The sequence below is a fragment of the Artibeus jamaicensis genome, unplaced genomic scaffold (assembly GCF_021234435.1).
Source record: "Artibeus jamaicensis isolate MK-2021 breed Jamaican fruit bat unplaced genomic scaffold, CSHL_Jam_final contig_69, whole genome shotgun sequence".
In the NCBI taxonomy this organism is placed as follows: Eukaryota; Metazoa; Chordata; class Mammalia; order Chiroptera; family Phyllostomidae; genus Artibeus; species Artibeus jamaicensis.
In genome coordinates, this window is record NW_026521927.1 from 334,953 (window position 1) to 347,089 (window position 12,137).

Sequence of the window (12,137 nt, forward strand, 5' to 3'; positions counted from 1 at the left end):
ACCTTTTTAAATACAAAATCTTTTCTTACAAAAGCATAAGCATGTAATTCTGTAACAACAATATCATAGTCAAGCACACTATATGACATTTTAGGTAAAATGTTCAAATTAAAACTAAATGATCACACCCATGTTATTACCCTCCCAAACACACTCAAGCAGGCCTTACTTCTGCAGGACCTTGTATATCCAGAGATCCAAGCACACAAGGACTTTTAATGTTTCCAATGTTATATAAAAGCTCCTACAGACACACTACATCAATGCTCAAATAGGTGCATTCACATATGAACAAATATATTTAAATAAGCTTATATTTTAAAGTACAAGCAAAACACTCAGTTTTACTTATTACAATGCACCCTGATTATTTTCAGAATTATTAGTCTTCAGGACAAAAATCCAGGTCTGGGTGTGGAAGTGGTAGAGAGAGATGCCAACAATCTGTTAAAAAATTCATTCAGGAGAACTTTTTATGTGATGTGCAATTTTAGGCTTGAAATCTTTCTATACTTTCTACTCTCTCTTATATGTATAGATTAACTAGTTTGAAGATAGACTGAATCAAATAGATTACAATAGTGAATGTGACTAAGAGAATGTAATGGTCAGGATATTTTGAAAATGCAAACAGAGAATAATGGTTGGCCATGGCTTGGCCTTCTCCAATTGACTGCTTTAGTAAACAGCCATTTTTTTTACCTTATTTCTAAATTTTCTTCCTCCCATAAGTGTTGCTTAATCAGGTTTAATGCTGAGTGGAAGGAAATGTGTTCTTTGCTCACAGCTTTCTCTGACTCCAAAGCCTTTCTTGGGCAAACAGCATTAGTATTATTTTAACTCTAATTTACAGTATCTGTGGCATTATGCTCCCTATATTTTAGCTAATCAACAGGTAGCGGTATTCAAATCAGCTATGGAGAAAGGGTCCATTTCACCTCCTTAGTATATTGTCTGTTTGCAATACTTATTCTTAATGTTACCAAGGGTTTTCAAAGAGGTGCACATAACCTTTTTGAATATGTTACAATTCTATAAACGCAGATGTTTGAATGTAACCCTTTCCTCTTTTTTTCTGTCTTGCATCTGTATCAACTCACCCAAATTAAAAGCTGAGAGTCATTTGGTGAGCCTGTTTCTATAAAGAGTAGATGCTAAGAAGTGTGCTTGGTGAACAAGAGCTAGGGTATACCAACTTCTAATCACAATGGGTTACAAGGTGCAGGAATCAGGGGAACCAGTGGTCCTCTGGGATATGGGATCTTTTCCCAAGCTACAAAACTTAAATTATATTCAGGCCCAGTAATTATTATTAGTTTTCCCTTAGGATAATACATAAAGACATTATTATTTCCCAGAGGTCTGCTCCGTGCTTTGATATGGAATTATGTTTATGTACTGGGCAGTCATCACTTTCTATGCTCTAGGCTTAGTGCTTAAAATCTCCTGCTCACTGATATTCAAAGCTGTCTTTGGGAAAATAAATACCATAAACATATGAGAAGGTAAAGAGACTAATAGAGCAAATAATTTCTGTACAATTTTGTATCTAATGAAGGGTGACATCAGTATCTGAATCTGGATAGCACTGGTTCCAAATTTCAATACATAAACATGACATCACCAAGATTTAAAAATCAAGTATGCCCAAACTAAAGTCTATATTCTTTCTTAGACATAGAGGTTAGTTTCATGGATTATAGATGCAATATCCAAAATGACCAGTAAGTATCTTTATAACCTGGCCTTTGCTACCTCTTTGGCATCCCTCTCTGCTCCACAGCTCATCCTTGAGTTTCCTTGAGTCTCAACCAGTTTAGACTTTTTCTTCTTCTTTTTTTAACAATCAGATTCTGTTTCATGATCATGTTTCAACTTCTAATGCTCTCTGCATCTCTGTCACACATGATATCTAATTTTCTACTCATTTTAAGGTTACAGAGGGAATGTCACTGCCTCAAAGACTTATTTTTACTTTAAATTATGCTTATGTGTTACATTTCTACTACACTTTGTATTTCTCCACTCTCTCATATTGCTATTTATTAAATGACTATGATGCCAGTTGTAATCTATATATACTGGGGGTATAAAACACATTGATTATGATATAAATGGTGCTCTCTAGACTTATGGAATGAATCCCCATTTCAACACTTCCTAAACTATACACACAATAAATATCATAGTATAAAACTGCTAAAATTGTAGCTTGGGTCATTAATGTTCTACTGACAGAGGTAAGACCACAACTACTTCTACTGAATAAACTATATACTTTTTCAATAGTACGGTTTCAAAATGGAAAAGATAAGGCACTTTTTCAGGCTAATAACAATGTCTTATGTTATGATTTTGGTGTAGGTTCCATGGGCTGTACATTTGTTCAGACTTACCTAACTGCCCATTTAAGATCAGTCAATTGCATTCTATTTCATATGCCTCAAAATACATTTACACATAATACAAATCTAAAATTTGTTTAAAATGTGACAATTCATTGGTGTCTTAATGAGAGAAGTAACATATTTGTGTTATCTGAGAAGAAAAATTAAAAAAATGAGAAAGGGCACACTTGATAATTGACTGGGACAATAGATGTAAATGAAGAATGTCTCAGGCAAATGTACATAGATAGGGCAAACATGTCAGCATTTTTCAGATTGTTTTTATTATTTTCATCACACAATGTTTGCTTGAGTGAAGTTACTCATAGCCTACTCTAGACCTACTGCCACCACCACTGAACGTGTTTAAGGTACTTAAATATTTACCACAGCTGAGAACTTCTCCCTTAGGACATGCATGACTTAGTATCCACATGAATCTCAAACTTACCATGCTCAAATTAAATTCATTAATGTAATCAAATTGCTACCAATTCTGAATTCCTTGTCAAAGGAAATAATGCCAAATGTGTCTAGTTTTCCAAAAGAGAAAAAAAGTACACTTTACTGATAGTAAAATTATGAACTGAGTAATTGGTGAATGCAGAAATGTTAGTCTGTATGTAGCTCCGGATGTAAGTTCCTAAGATAAACAAGTATGGAATAGGGAAAAAGTCTCTGAGCACAAATATCAAAGACCTCTTTTTACCCCCAGATAGCTTCTGAGAAAAGGAATATCCCATAGTTCTTAGATAATATTTATTTTAAAAGATGAGAAATACATAACTGGAAAAGTAGTGATGTATAAGTAATATTTCACGGTAGATAGGAAATGTAAAACTACTCAAAATGTCAAAAAGAACTTATCTATAAATTACTTACTAATCAATTTATTAACATGTCCATTCTTGGGAAACAATATATATTAAAGTAAGAGAAATATAATTTAAAACAATAAAGTGATTGTGTACTTATGTGAGAAAAGTTTTAATAGAGAGCACTTACACTGAGAAGATATAGACAAGTTGTAAAATAAATATTAAAATAAATACCATTTTAGCAATCATTATGTGCTAATGTATCATAAGTAACATTTTTACCAATCTCATGTTTGGAATGCAAGGGCTTCAGCAGTTATTCTTAAGTGTTTTTTTATTTGTTAAAAATATTTACTGTAAATATATTTGACATTGCCTGTGGAAAGCTTTTGAAGCAAGACACACCATATTTAACTAAAAGAAAAAAAGTAGCAAAGAAACTTCTAGGACAAAGTAACAAATACAAAGGGAAATCTTGGGAGACAAGGAAAGAATGTTAAGCCTAATGAAAAATCCAGCTTGATCTGGTGGCTCTCTAGATCTCTATTCATTGAATTAGGCTATTTGCTGTCTCATGGAGAAAGACACTCAGTCTTTGCTGGTATAATTTCCAAACTCACAATTAAGCAGTACCTTCAAAGGCTGTTCTATCATTTCATTAGGCCTAAAACTTCTGGGTCACATCATATGTACAAAGATAGTGGATGCTGTAACCATGTGCCCACAGTAACATCCTCATTTGGTGGATCAATTACCTTTTAAAGACTCAGTTTTCCTGGCTGAAGTCCTGGAAGCAGAGAAGATAATCTCATATAGAATAGTGACTGAATATGGGTCAATTCCAATCATGATGAATTGATGATTCTTTCAGGGTGAAAGAGGTCCAGTGTCATTACACTTGCCACAAAGTGACTGGTTGGTCGCCATGTTTCTGAAAGGTTGGACATTTAGCATCAGTAACAAGAAGAGTGGCAACCATGGTGTGAGCCCATGCAGTTGGGCCCACGCAAAACCTCCAACTCTACTGCTGTGTCTACTGCTTACAATTAGCATTTGTTCTAGCACTGGAGGAGACCGATGACAGGTAATGGCTTCTAGTCAAGCCGTTCTAATTGGTTGTTTCATGTTACTACCATACTTAATGTTCTTTGGTGGATATTAATTGTAAATATAAACATCTTTACCCTTGATCCTCTGTTTGGGTCAGCTACATGGCTCTTCTCCAGATCTCTTTTTCCCATCCAGCCTCCTGACAAGTTAAGTCTTTCACAACTTCCTAGCAGTCTATGTTATATTCTTACTTTAGGTAATTTCTTTTTTTATTTTTTAGTATAAGCTGAATGATCAGGCACACCATTTAAAGCTATAATAATTGAGTGCAGTTGCCTTTACAAGAAGTGCCAGATATCAGGTGGATATTCCATTTCTTCACCACCATCTATCAGAGACTTGAGTGGTACTGCAGTGTAGAGGCAGTCCTTTTAAAGGTTGCACTGACACATGCACAAGTGCAGCTTGACTTGTTACCTTTTCCTTTAGCTGGTCATAAGAAACCATCCAGTGGAAACAGGTGTGATTTGAAAGGGAAGTAAAGGTACAAGAGTGATAGGGGACCTGAGACACTGGCTTGTTGAGATTACTTGTGTATCTGGCTCTGCTTGTACCTGATGCAAGGTATACTATTTCCATCTTACACGGCTATTCTATTTCCATCTTACAAAGGACTTGTGATGGGCCACATGACAGAATTTGGTGGTCTGACAATTTATGGAGTAATAGGCAGTCTGGATGCACAGTCACATTTTGTTCCATGGTCAGGTGCTCTGTAACTTTGGTACATGCTATGGTAAGTAAAAATTTTTTTAAAGTTAGTTTTTAGATTGTTTCATATTATACTAATTGCTACTTCACCAAGGATGCTATTCTTCTCTTCCAGGTCAACTAGAAGTGAAACGAGCCAGAAAATAATATCTGTGTCCAATATAAAGTACATGGGGAGGGAGTTTCTCTGCCTTGATGCAAAGAACAAAATATCTTCTTAAGACTGCCAATGTGTCATTCTTTTGGGAGATCAGTGGAGGAGACAAAGGAAAACATTCAGGAGAAGCTGGTAAAGGAAATACATGGTGGAACCTTTATTTCCCTACTACTTAAAAAAAAAAGATACTAGAAAAACAGAACTAGGATCACAGCAAGAAATATGAGTGAAGCCAGACCCCCTGACAAACAGTTCCAGCCCATTCTCCACACTGTTCTATTAAATAGCATATTTAATCACAAACCTTTGGTCACTCTGTCAAGAATCTTAAAAGTGCATAGTTTCTGCAGATCTCAATGAAACTTGGTAAATACTATTATTTAAAACTCCACAATAAACATGCTGAATGGTATTTGCTTAATTTAATTAAAATAAGTTTAACATAAATTATCTTTGAGAACTTTTTAACAGCTCTTCATACCCCTTGAGCTAATTGGAGATGTGCTATGGTATCATAAAACCAGGGTCACCAGTTATTTCCGAGTTGAACCTATAGCACACATGACTCACTGTAACCGCCTCATAAAGTGCTTCCCAGACAAGGTAAAACTAAAGGAGTTCATCAACACAGAGCCCTTATTGTATGAAATGTTAAAAGCACTTATTTAGGAAAAAGATTGAAACTATGAACCTTAAAATGACAACAAACTTACAACTATCAACAATTGAATCTAAAAACCAAAACCAAAAACAAACTAAAAATACAACTGGAATAGAAATAGAATTATAGATATGGAGATCATTTGGAGGGTTATCAGCTTTGAGAGGGAAGGGAGAATATGGGGGAGAAGGTGTAAGGATTAAGAAGCATAATTGTCCCTGGCTGGTGTGGCTCAGTGGATTGAGTGCCAGCCTGTGAACCAAAGGGTCACAGGTTCCATTCCCAGTCAGGGCACATGCTTGTGTTGTGGGCAAGGTCTCCAGTAGGGTGTGCTTGAGAGGCAACCACAGATTGATGTTTCTCTTTCTTCTCCCTTTCCTTTCTCTAAAAATAAATAAATAAAATCTTTTTTTAAAGGAAGCATAATTGGGTAGGTACAAAATAGACAGGGGATGTTAAAAATAGTATAGGCAATGGAGAAGCTAAAGAACTTAACTCCATAATCCATGGACATGAACTAAGAGGGGAGAACGCTGGAGGGAAAGGGGGCACTGGATGGAGGAGGGCAAAGGGAAAAAAATTGGGGCCACTGTAATCAATAAACTGTAAGCCTAATCAATAAAATATACTTTAGAAAATTAAAAAAGAACTTATTCCCTGACAAAAAAGTAAAAAATAAAATCCAGCAAATAGAATAAAATATTCCCAGGCTAGATATAATAAGTAGGAAGAATAATATTGTTTCTTGCAGGATGAGGAATACTTCCTGCCGCAAATAATGCCTCACATTTGGGATTTTTCTAAGCTGTGAAAAACAGGGAAAAGGCCATGAACAGAGTTGGAGATGATGATTCTCAGGCATGCAGCCCTGAAGCTCCACTTCCTCTCCTCAGGCTGGCTCCAGTGAGACCCACGGAGACCTGAGGGTGCATTGGCCCCATGAGAAGCGACTTTGGGGTGGGAACATTGAACTCACATTTCATAATTCCCTTGCCTCTCATCTCCTATCACCTGTTGGAAGATGTTTAGTCCCTTGTATGTGCTTGGAACATACTAAAAGCATAACTATGTGCCCTTATTTACCCCTAACATGAACAGTTACTGTGCTGAACATTTAACAGAAATCTTGCCCAGCAGAGAGCAGCCCACAGTCTGTGAAAAACACAAAGTGCCAGAGCTGAGGTCAAAAGCTCAGTAAATAGCTACTTCAAGAAAAGATCTAGTATACATTCCAAGGAGATTCAAAACTCATTCACCCCATTTCCTCCTTTTACCTCATTATAGAGAGTGATGAAGTGCAGAAGCTGCCTGCAGGAGAAAAGGGTCTCACAAAGGTGACTTCAAAGGACAGTTTCTGGAGGGAGGGGACAGAGATGGTTGAAGGAGAGGTGAAAAGTAAGGCCGGTGGGTAGTCTGAGAGCAGTGAGATCAAGGAAAGTGAAGGCAGGGACAGGGCCGGGCTCCAGGAGGAGTGTGGGCCGCAGTCAGAGAGGGGAAGCTCAAAAGTGAAATTAGTAATTGGAAGGGGGTGTGACAGTCCAAGGCTGGATCCACAGAGGGTAAATATGCAGTAAGAGGTGGGACAGGGCTACACAGGTCTGGTGGGAACAGGAAGGTGGGCCAAAAAGGGACTGGCACTCAGATTGCACGATTTTTCAGTGGCAACCTCACTTGCCTGCAGGAGCCCTGCTGCAAGCCCACAGACACCAAAATTCACTGCTGCCTTTTTCTGGGCTTTCTTGTGTCTCTAATGCCCAAGATTTTCCAGAAGCACTACAACTGCTAGGCCTTGCGCCCCCCAGCCTTCTGCGCCTCCTCATTGGTGGAGACAACCACTTCCTCTAGCCAATCAATTATCCTAACACCTGACTCCTCCTCTTAGTCCCAGTCCTGGCCATATGCAATTAGTCGGAAGTGGAAGAGCTCTAGTCTCCTTGCCTCAGCACATTTTGTTGGCCAAGTAGGGAAGAAGCCTGTGACTTGGGTACTGTGTATTGAGCACATGGGGCAGATGCTAATCGGGAACTTGGTTGGCCACAGCCATGAGCAAGGCCCCTCATTTTGTTCATTTTAGTGGTGTGTAACTCTATTTTGCATATTACATGGCTTTGCTAAACCACTAGTGATGTACAATGTGATTCTGTTACTACGTTTAACCATTAGTTCCACATGGTATCTTTCCACTGCTAATATTCTCTCTAATACATCAGGGACTGCCAGGTTATATGGCCCAAACTGTTGGGCTGTGTACTTAGCCAAGACTAGCTTCATAACTCTTTCTTGCTTTGGACCTAACTCAAAGCCTGAAGTCTTACCAGTCACTTGATAAATGGTTTGGAGGTGTAATTCCAAGTGTGAGATATGTTGTCTCTAGTCCATGAAAAGGTATACCACAAACAGTGCTTTATTTTTGTGGTGTGGCGTGTTTAATGCAAACATTCATCTTTTATTTTGTAATGTGTTTCAGACCAATAACTTCTTAAATTTACTGATGATACAAACCACTCAGTAGTCATAAGTTTTAAGGGTAAACATAGGTTTATAGCTGTTTGTATGGAGAATAATACAATAATTAGGGAACAACACAAAAATAAACTGTTTTGCATACTCACAACTGTAAACCTACTTTTGTCCACCCCTGAATATTAACCATGTCCATTTCTCTCTCTTCATCAGACCCTGCGGCCAATCTTCTGACATTAAAATTCATAACAAAAAGTCTTACCACTTTGTTTCTGATGATTAGTACTGTCACTTTATTGTTGTTGTTTTTGCATCTTGTACTTTCAGTTGTATAGTAGCTACACTTAGCTTACGCTGTGAAGGCCAGTCGCCACTGGACTTCTCAGTAATGCTGGCACCTCTCTCATCAATGCATTTGTTTTAGATTCACTTAATCAAACGTCCTATAGTGCCTTCCATAGAATATAGTTGACTAGTGGTTTATGGACATTTTACAATCTGTTCACAACATCATGCCTAGATCTCTGAACATTTTGATATATTTCTACAACATATAAGATGGCATTTCTAGCATTTTTCTTTCATTCAGTATGGATCATCATTTTTTCATGCTTTTAAGAGCCAAACTAACTACAGATTAACACCATTTTCCAAGTTTCTTGCTAAGAAGTTAAATCTTATGTCATAGAGGATTGCTCCCATAGCAACAAAACTTCGACATCAGATTTTTAATTAATTTCCACATCGTTGTTGTCATTTTATTTTCTTTTGCTTTTTAATCTGAGTTTTCAAATTGAACTTGGTGTAGAGGACTTACAAGTTTTGAGAATTTCTTATCACCCAGAGTTTTATCACTTTTAAGTATTCTGTGCTCTTTAAATATGGTAGGTAAGAATTGAATACACTCTTTTAAGGAAGTCCTCTTTAAGGTAATGCCTTCCAGCTTTAGTTTTTTTTAACTTTATTTAGTTATTTTTCAAGTACAGTTTTCTGTCTATTTCTCCCATCCCAACCCAACCCGCCCTGTGCTCCCCACCTCCCTCCCATTTCCACCCCCCTTAGTTCTCATCCCTGAGTCCTTCATATTTGTTCCTCCAAATCCCTCCCCTTTTTCCCCCTTAAATTCCCTTCCCTCTCCCCTCTGCTCACTGTATGCTTGTTCTCTATTTCAGTGTCTTTGTTTTTATTCTGCTTGCTTGTTTGTTTTGTTGTTTAGCGTCCTGTTAAAGGTGAGATCATATGGTATTTGTCTTTCAACACCTAGCCTATTTCACTCAGCATAATGCTTTTTGGTTCCAGCTTTAGTTTATTTTCTATTTTTTAACAGGTTATAAAGCAGTTTCTTATCATGGAAACAATGATTAATTGACATCTTTTTTGTTTGTTTGTTTGGAGAGTTATACTTTATTTTTCCCTTTGCTCTCTCTTTTTAAAAATTGTTGTTCAAGTACAGTTGTCTCCATCTCCCCCTAGCACTGTCCCCTGCTCCAAGCTCCCCACCTCCCATCCTCAATCCTATGGACCCTTTGTCTTTGTCTATGGGTCCTTTATACATGTTCCTTGATGCCCCTTCGTCTCTTTCCCTCATGCCTCCCCTCCCCTTTCACCTCAGGTCACTGTCAGTTTGTTCTTCATTTCAATTTCTCTGGTTATATTTTGCCAGCTTTAAGTGAGTCATTGATAATGGTCTCATTTCATTGTCTTTCTCCATTGCATCAATGGTCTCCAGCATGGTCATACAATTCTGTGGTTCTAAAAATTATGAATAATATTTATGGTTTGCATAGGCTTCTCCAAATGCATGTTAGATCTCTCTCTTTTGTCTATTTTGTCCCAACACATTGTCTTTCTAACTGTCTTTAAACAACCCGATCTTCTCTCTACTCCCTGTTTTTTATTAGTATTTCCTTTGTATGGATTTTTCTTTCCCAGCTTTTCAAAAATATTTTTATTGTATTTGAGACCTCTGCTCATGGATAATGTGATCACATTATCTAAAGTAGCCCCATCCTCTGTTCTCTCAGAGCTCCTCATCAATTTTTTATATCACTTTTCAGAATGTGAAATTATTTGCTCAGTATAAAGGTTAAATAATTTATTTCATACAACTTCTCAATTGTCCACTCCCCATTAGATACACATTATATAAAATTAAGGTCCTGCCTATGTGCATCAATCTTATTTGTTACTATATTCTTAGAATCTATTGCCACGCTTTGTCCATAAAAAATTCTTATATGCATTCTCTAAATCAATCTTCTTTAATTAAGCTTTTGGCTGAACTGTTGTGTGATTGGTAGTCTATGTTTCTTACTACTCCAGTATATGCATTGACATTTATCTAGAAACAGTTGAAGATAGTTCTTCAATATTAACTAAAATTCACACAAAGGACTTTACCTACAAGTGTTGGACCATGAACCAAAGGCATCAGTTTTATCTTAAATAGACCTTGTTGACATTGTAAAAATAACTATGAGGATGATTCTGAGAATATGCAAATCTGGCTTTTTTAACTGGATTTTCTTACCTTCCTTTGTTCTTTTTTTTATGTTCACTGGAAAATTTTCATTATTTGTCATTAGAATTAGTGAAAGTAGACACCTATGTGGTCAAATTCTTTTTAGTTTACCCCTCTGAATTTCAATTAAACACTGGTGCTAAACATTTTATTTTAATTCCAAGTTTCAACTTTTCAAGCTCTCAATAAATTAACTCCAATGGAATTAAATCATATGTAGGGCATTTTAAAAACAGTGTCAAAATTATTTTATGAGCCCTGGCTGGTGTAGCTCAGTGGATTGAGCATGGGCTGTGAACCAAAGGGTTGCCAGTTTGATTCTCAGTCAAGACACATGTCTGGGTTGCAGGCCAGGTCCCCAGTGGGGGCCACGTGAGAGGCAACCACACATTGATGATTCTCTCTCTCTTTCTTCTTCCATTCTCCTCTCTCTAAAAATAAATAAATAAAATCTTTTAAAAATTATCTGAAATTGCTATGAATATTTTCTCCAACCACTGAGAACGCTGAGGTAGAAAAGCTATACAACTTGACAAAGATCAACAGAGCTTGTAAGTGGTTGTTCTGGGTTTCAAAACTGAGCAGTATGTTTTGAGAGCCTAAGCACTATCTTTATTGCCTCTCTTATAATTTTAGACGTATATTTCATCTTATCCAAGACAATGTGAAATAAAGGATAATAAAATGAGTTTAAACAATGAGAAATATGAGCACATGATTAATACTTCCTTTAAAAGGGCGAAGGTGAGAAATCATGTGGCAGTCAGCTAAATATAGGCTCATGTAGTTCCTGACACTACATGAGAACCAACTTGTCAAAAATAAAAAATAAAAAATTTCAAGGGAAAAAAATGACATGACAATGAATGGCTACAAATTGAGACAGGTACGTTAGCTGCAGGACAGATTGGTAAAATATTATAACATGGATTAACCCCAAAACTATTTGAGTCACCAACAAGAGAAGTATAGTAAAAAAAAATGTTATAATTGTATTATATACCCATAATGACTAATTCTATAGGACATTTCATACAAATATGAGTTATTACACTTCAAAAAAGGAAAAAATGGCTAATATCACAGTCAACAGTGGCTATAACAATGAATTATGAGGAAATGCCAGAGCAGAATGTATCTGTTTTATAATATAAGTGTGAAATCATCAAAGAATGGGAGAGAGAGCAATAGATACTTTCAAAGAATCAACTTGAATGACATTGAGGAAGTAGATAAAGGAAAAATGATAGGGCAATTTTGGATATCATTAAGTCTTCTGGAAAGGTGTTTGTGGGAAAAATATTTTAAA